At 34.0% G+C, this 12,042-nt stretch overlaps 1 long non-coding RNA gene across 1 annotated transcript in view; it reads left to right on the top strand.

Annotated features, from left to right (window-relative positions):
• Positions 1-12,042, top strand: part of LOC147802059 (uncharacterized) — a 93,753-nt gene that overhangs the window by 62,690 nt on the left and 19,021 nt on the right. The window contains exons 6-8 of the long non-coding RNA XR_015430239.1: positions 3,380-3,460; positions 7,566-7,617; positions 10,516-10,579. This is a non-coding gene — a long non-coding RNA (uncharacterized LOC147802059). The remainder of the gene's footprint in view (positions 1-3,379; positions 3,461-7,565; positions 7,618-10,515; positions 10,580-12,042) is intronic.

The following is a 12,042-nucleotide window of genomic DNA, read 5'->3' as shown; positions in this document are numbered from 1 at the left end:
GAGGAAATCCAAGAAAATCTCTCACGGTTAGCCTGACTGCACGGTTAGCCTGACTGATATAACATTTATATTTCCTTAATGAAATTTATATCAAATACCATATAGCGATTTAATTTCAGAATAATCGATCCCTTAGCAATATTTTTTATTTCACTTTATAACCTTCTTTGAACAGCAGACCTAATTTTAACTTTACGTTTACTAATGCTCAGCTTCGTAGCCTTGTAATTTTGAACACAATCCAGAAGACAAAGGAACTCCTGGATCAAGTATTGGGAGAAATTTGCCTTGATGGAGGTCTTTTTGATGGAACTAACTCGCATGTACGTTACATGGGGAGGCAAAACACGAAAAGCTCCCACGGTTAGCTTGACGGCAAGGGGACTCTAACCCATGATCCGACTACCACCGAAGATAATTTATGCCAGACCTGCGGCATAAAATATCGGTGCAAACTAACCGGTCTGCGCAAGCCGGATGCGGAATTCGTATCGACCAGCTGTTGCTGTGATTCGAACCCGATTTACCTCATTGGAAGGCGATCGCTCAATCCCCTAAGCCATCACGGCTGAAATAAAGTATTATGAGAATTTTTAAAAAGCAACTGCTCTGTGCTTTAAAAAGTTATATTACGCGCAACTTATAAAAATTGAGATTACATAGCCTCGGCTGATTTTTTAAGGTATTATGTTAATTTGATATAAAGTTCGTCTTAAAATGTGTTGCAAAAATATTTTATAAAATCTTTAAAGGAAGCAGATGAACGTTGGTGGGTTTTTTGCTTCATCAGTCTTTTGTAGGCCACCGTTCAAAATAATGGTTATAGTCAAAACAAGTTTTAGCTAAATTCTAGAAAACACAAGAGAGAAATTGTTAGCACACGCTACAAAAATTTCGGTCTGTACATGTTTTGACCGCTTTATGATTTAGAAAGATAAAAGTTTGAATTTGAACTCAAAATCAAACCGTTTTGACTATATCTAACAAAAAGAGAAGGTCATAAAAGGTTTTCACTCATTTTCGACCAAACAACCACGTGTTTAAATTTTTCTCCAAATATTACAGTTAATAGGGAATCGTTAACCTAGCAATTTTTGTTGTTACAAATGCCAAAAAGTTACGGCAAAGCATTCTGTATCCAACTTCAGATAAATGGATTATGTTTGAGAATTAAAAATTTTGATTTGAAGCAGCATTTGAAATCATTCTGCGATATGTAAGCACACCGAGGAAAGTTTTTATCCAGCTAAACTTTTTCCTCAGTTAACCTTTAGAAAAAAGTTACGGTTGTAGCAAGTTCTAGAGAACTTTTGATCAAATAAACCAGAGAACATATGGCATCTGGAACTATACCTAACAGCAAAAGAAAATCTGCACAATCCAGTATGTCATCTTTTTACGTGTTTTCCTTTTTAATCAATCAGATGCAGGAGCTAAGTGAACGAAATACATATATAGGGTTAGTGCTGAAATCACGCTTAAAATAAGCTGTTACATTGAAGATAATCTGGTGCAGCCATCTTGTGTGTAATAAAAGAATTTAAAAAAATTCGGGCACAACAGACGGATATGTTTAAACCTTTTTGGTGCTTTACTTTTGAACGCTCTATCCCGGAAGTATCACGGGCACGAGAAATGGGAGACGAAAGCCCACCCCTTGATTTTGACGGGAAAGAGGGGGCTTTGACCTGGAAACCACAGGTTTGGATTTTGGTCAAAAGGTTAGTTTGGTCTAAAGATCAGTCCATTTTATAGTAAATCGTAAAAGCACGTTATCCCATTAAAAAATACCGTTTGCCTGACCGCTAAAAAATTTTATATCCAAAATCAGTTTTAGCTCATTTTTGACCCAGAAATCACGAATGAATTATGCCTCAAAATGTTAAGCTTAGTATAGGATATCGTTAACCCATCAAACCGTTTCTCCAAAATTTTAATTTGGCCCATTCGCCAAAAAATGGTATGCCTAAAAAAATCTTACAGAATTTTTGTCCACGACGCCACAAGTTTGAGTTATGCCCTAAAACGTTAGCCCGTTGTATAAAATTGCTTTAAAAAAAAATAACTTCCACCAGAATAAAAATTAATGCCAAAATCGCTTTTAGTTTCTTTAAAAAAAATATGACACTTTGAAAGAAAGCTAAATTTTCTCCTCGTTGTACCATTCCGTAATCCCATGTTTGTGCACCAAAGTGTTTCGTCACCGAATTAACACAGCTAATTTTTCAACCACATTTACAAATTTAATTTACAATTATTAACCTATTGAGCCTCTCATGTTTACCCACTAAAGAGTTTTTCTCAGCCAACCCTCTTCCCCCCCCCCAAAAAAAAGAAAGCTACGTCAAAAACTGGTTTTCAATAACAACAAAAATCAGAAGTTAGAGTTTGTGTCTCAAAACGTTAGCCTATTGTAGGAAATCGTGATCACTTTCGATCACCAAAACTTTTCAAAACTAAAATAAGTTTTAGCTAATTATTGATTAAAAACTGAAACTTTTAATATTGCCTTTAAAGTTTGGTCAATATTAAGACAGTAAATGTCCACGGTAGATAACCTATTCAAAAACAATAATGGCCAAACCAGCATTTTGTACACATTTGATTAATCTAAGCATTTTTTTTAAATTTAAAATATTAAACCAGTACCGTATTATACACCCAATTAAGAAAATCTTTAGCCTACTTAAACTTTACAACGACGCAAGTTGTCTGAAATATTACCAAAAAACGAAACATTTCCATTCTACCGCTGTTAATCCATGCTCGGAAATCGTTACCCCACCTTCTAAAAAATAATGATTAAGACAAATATTAGCTACTTTATAAACTGCAAATAAGCTCGAATTCGACCCTCTAAACCTTAACCTATAAAAAATTTTTTAATCCTGCGTTGAAACATCCACCAAGATAGGCTACAAAGCAAGTAATAAGACTTGTCTGAATTTTGTCCCCCCCCCCCCAAAAAAAAAAATCGTTAACTTTTCCACCAAAAAGTAATTATGGCCTTTTAAAGTTTAAGCTTAATTTTTTTACCTGTACTGATAAAATTTTCCTCTAAACAATTGCTCTTTGTTTCTTCATAGTTATTCCATACCGCAAAAAATGGAAATAGTTTAAACTTATTTTTAATCAAAAAACTAAGAATTAGAATTTTCCCTGTTGACGTTAGACTTTTATAGGAAATCGTTAACCCACCCAATTTTTGTTAGCCTGTCAGACAAAAATCGAAAATTCTAATCAAAATATAGTGAGAACTTAATCTATATCTCTTTCGAGTTATCCTCCTTCTCAATTTCCTTAGGGAATTTCTAAAATTGTGCGCTTTGAAATACTAATTACAATATTTGATTTCTAACTATTTCCTTTGCTATTCCAGGTTTTGGCCTTTAGTTTCGTAAGAGGGAAGATAAAGCCACTGATAGCAACTAAAATAGGACTATTTACTACTAGGTTCGAGGTAAGTCGACTATAGCTATTATTTTTACAAAAAAAATTAGCTCAAAAGTGACAATTTTTAAAAAAATTACAACTTTATAAAAAGATTTATTTAAGAAAAAATGTTGCCAAGTTAATAATTTGCCCCTTATTTCTCAAATTTATATATAGATATCAAATTTCGAAAAATCATGTGGAAATGGCGGAAAAGCAAACACTCAAATTCCAAATTGCGTCTCGTAATAATATCCAATCATACATCAAAATGTCGGAAATGAAACGAAACAGAATGGACAAAAACAGTCAAGATGTGCTGCTAAGGAAATATGAAAGCGTCGAACCGGTGCATTGTGGGTAAAAAAAAAAGTGATTTGTTAAATGTGATATTTTGACCTTAAACCTATTTTTTGTACCTATTTTTGAAAATGACCAGAAATAGATACAAAAAAAGGTGGGTTTTTCAATGAAACTGTCGCGATTTGAGAGTATGAAAAAAGTGATAAATCAAAAATCGCGTATCATAACATCATATTCAAAATGCTGAAATTTCTTAAACTGCATTGAAATAACCAAAAAGCAACCAAAAATAAACATTGCTTTCCAGGGAGTCGGTGTAAAAAGACCGATTATTTTCTTTATATTACGCATGTATATACAATGTGAGGTTTATAGGTTAGAAGGTGATAGAACACAACTATACAAACACGAATCACCCTACAATCCTTGATCGTAAATCGCTAGAGAACGAAACATGTTGTGTCACGAAAGGATGGGAAACAAGGTAGGCAGAGACTGGAATGGTAAAAAACCTATAAAATAAAGAAAAGTATTTTTAACAAAATGAAATTAAACGGTAAGACCCCCATCACGAGAACTGCTCTAACTTGCAACCGACGACATTAACGCAGGGATTAGCGAAAACTCCACCTAAGTCAAAATTTTTGATAGTTTTCCATTGATGCACTAACATTGCCTTTGTGTTGATGATCAATAATTCCATCATGAAACATTATACTTTTTATGGTAACTAACATAAGTAACCATCACCTCAATGTGACTGATTTATGATGATCCAACATAAGAATAACAACTTGTTTGGATCGTTTGTTCAGGTTGAACCAGCACGAATTTCCATCATAGTATCTTAGAAATCAAATGCTAGAGCGACCACTATCATCCCAATGTAGGGATTCAGATTAATTTATGATGGTCCAATATAAAAAAAACACAAATTGGTTTGATTCCTGAGAACCAACAAGAATTCCCATTATGGAAATGTACAGTTGGAACCATCGAGGATCATCATGGATTGTTGCTTCATGAGAATAAAACTTCTCTTGATGGTTCACCATCATAAATTTAAGTAGCATTTTTTCATCATGGATTGATGGAAGCTTGTGGGCATATCAAAAACCATGAACACATAATAAAAAATATTGGATGATGGTAACCATCATGAGTCGCACTGAAACCAACATAAACCATCAAAAAAATTTGATGGAACCATCAAGAATTTAGACTTGGGTATGCATTTCTCTTGTGGTGTCAGCAGCTACTGATATCAGAGGAAACAAGGACTTCAACAAAATCCATGGGACCATCGTCGTAGATGAGGCTCACTTCTTATGACGCTAGAAAAAAAAGTGCGCAAATGACAAATCAGGTATCAACCAGTTGATTGGACCACCACGACCTATTCGTCATCTCCAATACATGATATCTATGGCGTTACGCACATCTACAATATAATCAGGAGTCCCGTCGTATTGAAAGCACATGCGTTGTTTGATTTGTAACTGAACGCAAGTAAATAGTTCCGCTAACACCTCTCGCAAATACACAAGGTATGAATCTCTCTCCAGGCGTGTTTGCAGTAGGTACGGCCCAATCAGATGATCGTACACCATTCCGCCAAACATTTAGCCTGAAAACATTGTTGGAACAGACTTGGACGCAATATGTGCGGGCTCTCAGTTGCCCAATCATGATAGCTGTAGATATTTGAAATACCATAGCATGTAAATGTCCATTCCTCAGTGAACAACACTTGTGCACAACGACTTGGGGTCCACAGACATCTGCTGGAGAAACCACGTGGTAAAATTGATCAGTGCCTGATAATCTAGGCCCTGAACTCTCTGCGCATGGTAGAGATGTATTCCTTGATCTCGTAGTATTCGCCACAACGTATTGCGGGAAACATAAACGGCCTGAGACATTTGCCTCGTGCTAGATTCAGTCCTCGCACTGATACGATGCGCAATCGGGTCCGTTACAGATCTTAGAGCTTCTCTTGCAATGTCGTCTGCAGTTCCGTACATGAAATGAATATCTGCCTTCTCCTAATTCGAGTCAGCATTCATCTGATCGGAGATCCACAGAGCAATTAAAAATAGTTACTCTGTCATGCAATTTTATAACCGACATTGAACAGCCAACCCAATTTTTGGGTTCACGACTACTAATGTTCAACTCAGTAGCCTTTTAATTTTGAATTCAATCTAGAAGATAAGGGATTTCCCGGAGCAAGTATTGGCAGAAATGTGTCTTCGTGGACGGCTTTTGGATGAAACTAACCGTATTTGCGTTACATGAAGTGGAAAACCACGAAAACCTCCCACAGTTAGCGTGATGGCAAAGTGACTCTAACCCGTGATCCGTTTATCACTGAGGATTTTTTAAGTCAATACTGTGGTCTGTGCAACGCGGATGAGGCTTTGATATCTATCAGCCACTGCTGGGATTCGAACCCGGTTCACATCATTGAAAAGCGAGCGCTCTATCCCCTGAGCCATGACGGCTCTTTGCCGAGCAATTGAAAATACAACGATTGATTCCGAGAAAAGTGGATAGACAACTGTTTTTTTTCTATTTTCAATGCTATGAAAGCTAAAATAGAATGCCAAAAAACTGATATATATTGTTCTGGCGATAAGAAGTTTACTATGTTATGTAGTTCCTGTTGCAAGGATATTTTAACGAAGACCCCAACAACTCGGCTAGAGGTTTTTTAAAGTTACATGCAGGATACTGGACGTGGCAGGTATCTAAGAACGCCATCTGTAACGGTGACGAAATTGTGCATCGTATCAACGCGAGAACTGAATCTTGCGAGAACTGAATCTTGCACGCGGGAAATATCTCAGCTCATTTACGTTTCCCTTAATGATAATAATGGCAAGGTTCTGCTTAATAACCATACATTGATTCCAAATGCATAAAATTCTAAGTTTGATTTTTTTTGACTGCATGACAGTACTGTGAACAGCCTTCTTATGGATCGCTGGGAGGCTCGCTCTAGTGAGTTGCGACTTACGTTCGAACCATATATTCTACTAGGATTTACAGTTCTGTTCTGTTTAGTTCTGTTCTATCCTCTCCTAACGTAAGTACCATGAGTTTTGGGACATCTGTATATAAAGGAACATAATCAAGATTAACGAACATACGATGGGAATCTTTTATACCAAGCTCAAACTGGTCAGCGCTTGACACACTTTTCAAATAATGGACCCTATTATTACTTTTTATGTAATTTTTTTAATTTATGTGCTACTTTTATTAATCGAGACAAAGTTGTCTCGAATAATAGAAATAACACATAAATTAAATGGTAAGGTGATATGCAAGGTGAGAAAAAAATCCATCTTGTGTTTGAAAGGCTTATCAACAAATTTTACTTGATAAATAGACTTTTTTTAAGAAATGTTCAATTTGTGAATCTTTGGTGATGCGGCAGAATTCGAATTCTTCCCACACTTGCTACAATATATCGTTATAAATGGTAGTGGATGTGGCCTTTCATCGTAATCCTGCTAAATAATAGTCACTTTGATTTAATCTCATAAAAAATCACAGGTATTTAAATCTGGAGATCTGCAATTTAGACTGCTTTTTTTAAAATATGATTCTACTGACGTAACTATTTCTCTAATAGGGAAGAGTTAGGAAGTTAATTGAGGGCCGCTAAGACCCTAAGTTCGTTCCTGAATGTCGTAGTGTATTGAAAATAATTGAGTTTTTAATACCATGTGCAAATGGCATAAAAATTCTTTTATATAGATTTGATTTGAGCACTTCAATTTTTTTTGAACTATTATTTTATTAAAGCAACTATTTTTTTATAGGAAACAGATATGGTGTCAGTTGAGCTGTATAACGTAGTACAACAAAATACAGGTAAGATAATAATTCTTATGTTTTATTAATTCTGAAATCTTCACCTGTTTTGATCAAAGATTTAAATTTGTCAATGCCTGTTGCTACCAATTTAATTTGCTGGAGTCTTGAAAATGGGTGCTTGTCTTTGAGCGCTTGAAACATGTATACTGTTATTTCTTGTTTGAATATTTTTTGAAGCGAACGAAGTTTTAATCGGATAATAACTTAATGATTTAGTTTCTTGAAACTATTTGTTTAATGCAAAAAAAAAATGCAAAAAAAAAAAAAATGCATTTTTGATAGGCAATGATAAAAATTACGTTTAATTTTTAAAATAGAAAATAAGTACAAAAATTTGGGGCTAATAATAAAACCATGCGTGTACATTTAAGTCTAATTTATTAAATAAATCAATTTGTTGCCCAATGTAAATATCACATGCAAAGTATAAATACAAATATTGAATTGATACAAATATATGCTTACCTCCAAATGAAACAATTCATTTTAAATGCTTAGTATCTAATGAGATGCCACAATGTATTTTAAAAAAAATTAATTAATTAATCAATGTAAAATGTGAATAAAAACTAATGCAAGTAGATATTAAAACGCATGATTAAAAAAAGTAGTTTCAGATAAAATATTTAATAATAAAATCAAATAAAAGAAACTCCCTTAAGAAAAAGATCTCAGACTAAAATATTACATTTTACACTAAAAAGCTGAAATATTATAGCTCTTTTCAATGATCGATTAAAAGACTGACTCTGACACAAACAGAATGATTTTATGCTTCTAAAAAAGTGATACATCTGTAGTTCAAGAAATTCTTAATGATAAGGCAATTTTACTGGAGAGAATAATTCACACAAATGTTCCAAAATGGTTTTGAATAAAAAAATTGACTTAGTTAAGCATGAGAAGTTATTAAGAAATGTTAATTCATCTTTACATGAGATAGTTATTTATTCTAAAGCACTTTTTACGAATCTATTCTATTAACCTTTAAACTCTTATGTTCTTCTTGAAAGTGAATATTTAATTAAGGAAATGATAAGAAATCATCTAATATTTGGGATTTAAGGATTAATGCATTTTGATTGCCCTCTAGAAATGAAGTACAAGTGCACAAAATAAAAAATGGAACACCCTGAATATCTTTAATGATCTGATCTTCACGTTCTAGGACTCAATCTTAATGCTTCGATTTCCAATGATTCCTTTGTTTACAAGATTCCCAATAATAATGAACGAAATAAATTAAGAACATGAAAAAATAACTGCTGCAAAATAAAAATTTAAAAGAACTTGCTGCTCTGGAGCATCAGACGAAAAATTTTTTTTTTCAGTGATAGAACTTTCGCCTTCCAATGCTGTGTCCCGGGTTGGAATCTCAGCTGTGGCTGATTGATACGAATTTCGCATCCGGCTTGCACCAACCACAGTGCTGGCGTAAAATATCCTCATTGGTAGACGGATCATAGGTTAGAGTCCCCTTACCATCAGGCTAACAGTGGGAGGTTCTCGTGGTCATGTAACGTAAATGCGGTATAGTTCCACCAAAAAGTCCCCCACGAAGGAAATTTCTACCAATACTTGATTCAGGAGTTCCCTTGTCTTCTGGATTGGGCTCAAGAATTCAAAAAACCCAAAAAATTGGGACGGCTGTTCAACGACGGTTATGAAATAAACTTTAAAAGTAGTTGCCAGAAATCACTACAAACTACTGTTTTTGTGTATCACACTACACGCTACACTACAAACAACGAAAAAAAAGTATCGGCTACAGTAGTTTCGCTACTTGTAGCGCTCTACTTCCGACCCATGAGGGTGCATTACTTTGATTCTCTTATCTCTGTGATGAATTTTCAAAAGGAAAGGAAAACTGCTAATTGATGCAACGGTGATCAGCCGGATGGATTCGCAATTCAGGTTGTTGGACAACTCAACGTGCATAGTTGGGTACGCTGCCTATCTCCAACCGCTATTTTATTAAAATTTCAATGTTAAAATGTGTTAGTACACTTAATTAACATGGGTGATATAGATGCATATTCAAAGAAAAATCTTAATAGTACAGTACTGTTTATCAGTAAAGTAAAAATGCAGAACAAACCAACGAGAGAGAAAAAAAATTTCTTTCCCACAATGCTTCACTATTCCCAGTATTGGTTAGGAGGAGAGGAGGGTGCAAATCTACCGGGTCACAAAGTCCTGCATGTTCAAATCAGTACCTCTGGGGGTACAGGATTGGAGATCGATCATTCTCTGATTCAGGTCAAAATTACGATCTGCGGATGAATGAATGGGTCCGCCCTATATTTGAGTGCGACGTATGGTGTGGCAGAAGTCTAATTCTTGGCCATAGATGGCGCCACTGAAAAACAAGAAACGCACACTCTGCCTTAAATTTGCTCGGTTTCACCAAGCAGGCTTGCCAGTGTGGCAAGTGGCATTAGCAACAACAACAAGAACCTCTGTTACTGTGCCCCTAAACGTTGTTTTCTCCCTTACACACAGGGACCACGCCTAACATCGGGGAACTAGTTTACATTATGTCATTGTAGGCTAGACTTGTTTACCTATGTACATTATTTGATAAAACTACTCGTTCAGATACTCGCATGAATTATTGAAATAGTTTATTTTAATGACATTGCTTTTTGTAACTAAAAATAAGCTCAATCTTTTTCCGGAAATTTTTTTTTATTACAGTGCAGCAAACGGAAAAAGTGTAAAATATCATAATTAAAATTAATATATTTTACACTTTTTTCCGATCAACTTATTGGACGGAAGGCACTTTTAGATAATAATAAATAAATGGATTGAAAAGAATTATTTTTAATTTCTAATGCAAATACAAAAATGCAACATTTTTATTTCTTAAAATAGTTTTATATCCTCTTACAGGTTGGAAAGACTATTTGAGGGGATGACTCGCCTACCTATGATTGAAGTTCTTTTCAAATGAGCGGTAATTCCAATCTTTTAAATATCTATCAGTTAATCATTTACCACGTGGTTGATCATGTGTAACACTGCAGATGAAAAAACTAAGCGCTAATTCTCTTTATACGGACAAAATTGTGTTCAAGTTTATTTTAAAAATCAAGGTCATGTATTTATAAATTTATTATTGCGCTTTTGGCATAGATAAAAGATTTTTCTTTAAAAAAAATGAGGACGTTGTTTCTGGAATTAATATACCGAAATGTTTCACTGTGTGATACAGGGAGTTACATAGCATAGAGGGAGTTATGTTTGATTAACCTCCCCCCACCGTAGTTTTTACATATCTCGGAAACTTTGCAAGTAATTTTTAACGTAATAAAGTGTTTTCCTTAATACTTGTTTCTGTATGCGTCACAAGACATCAAAAAATAAATTTATTTCCTGATAAAGGAGTAATGAAATATCCACAAAAGTTTGAATTCTAAAAATGAGAGAATTTTCAAGTATTCAGCTCAGAATTTGCACTTAATTGTTTATTTTTAATATAATCTAAAATAAGACATTTATATCACACTATACATAAACAGATGGAATAAAATTTGATGCATGCGTTCAGACTTTTGCACCATATTTCAGTATTTAAAATTTTGTGAATTTTTTATACGCATTGCATATGATTTTTACAATCCAAGTAAACATTACATCTTTATTCAACACAAACAACACTGCGAACACTTCCTTTTTTCATTGATAAATTTTGTACGTTAACTAAAATGTAGATTTGCGATGTATAAAATGAAATCATTTATTTATTGAAGTCATACTTCAATTAAACTTGCAAGTATTCAGCCTAGAATTTGCCTATTAGAAGATATTTGCGCTTTAATGTTTATTTTTAATATAATGTAAAAGACATTTTTATCACACGAGGCATTAACACATGGAATCCCATCCTTACAGACTTTTGCACCATCTTGTAAAACTTAAAAACTTTGTGAATTTTTCATGTGCAGTGCATGTAATTTTTTCAATCCAAATAAACATTGCATCTTATTTATTCAACTCAACTCAGCAAAAAAAAATTTTTTTCGTTGGCGAATTTTGTTCTTCAACTACATCAAAGATTTGCGATATACAGTCCGTGCCCAAACTAATAGAGGCACTATAAGATTATATGTGAAATCTTAATTATCAGGTGATACTCTACAGTTTTCTTGTTTTTGCGCGACTGAAACCGGTTTGCACTTGTTTACGTTCGTGTATTCAACAGGTTAACATTGTAATGCAAAACGTTAAAAAAGAATACAAATAGGAAGAATATAAAAATATCTCCTGAATGATGTATGTTTAAATATAAAAAAGTATTGCATATAAACTCGTACAAAACATGTCATTATCAAAATACTTACAGTGCGTCTAGTGATTTGGTCTAATTATTAAATTATAATTATATCTTACCTGATATAATAAATCTATATATATATA

The sequence above is a fragment of the Parasteatoda tepidariorum genome, chromosome 11 (genome assembly GCF_982258835.1).
Source record: "Parasteatoda tepidariorum strain Cologne lab strain chromosome 11, Ptep-v5.0, whole genome shotgun sequence".
NCBI classification, from domain to species: Eukaryota; Metazoa; Arthropoda; class Arachnida; order Araneae; family Theridiidae; genus Parasteatoda; species Parasteatoda tepidariorum.
This window is presented reverse-complemented; position numbering and strand designations above follow the sequence as displayed.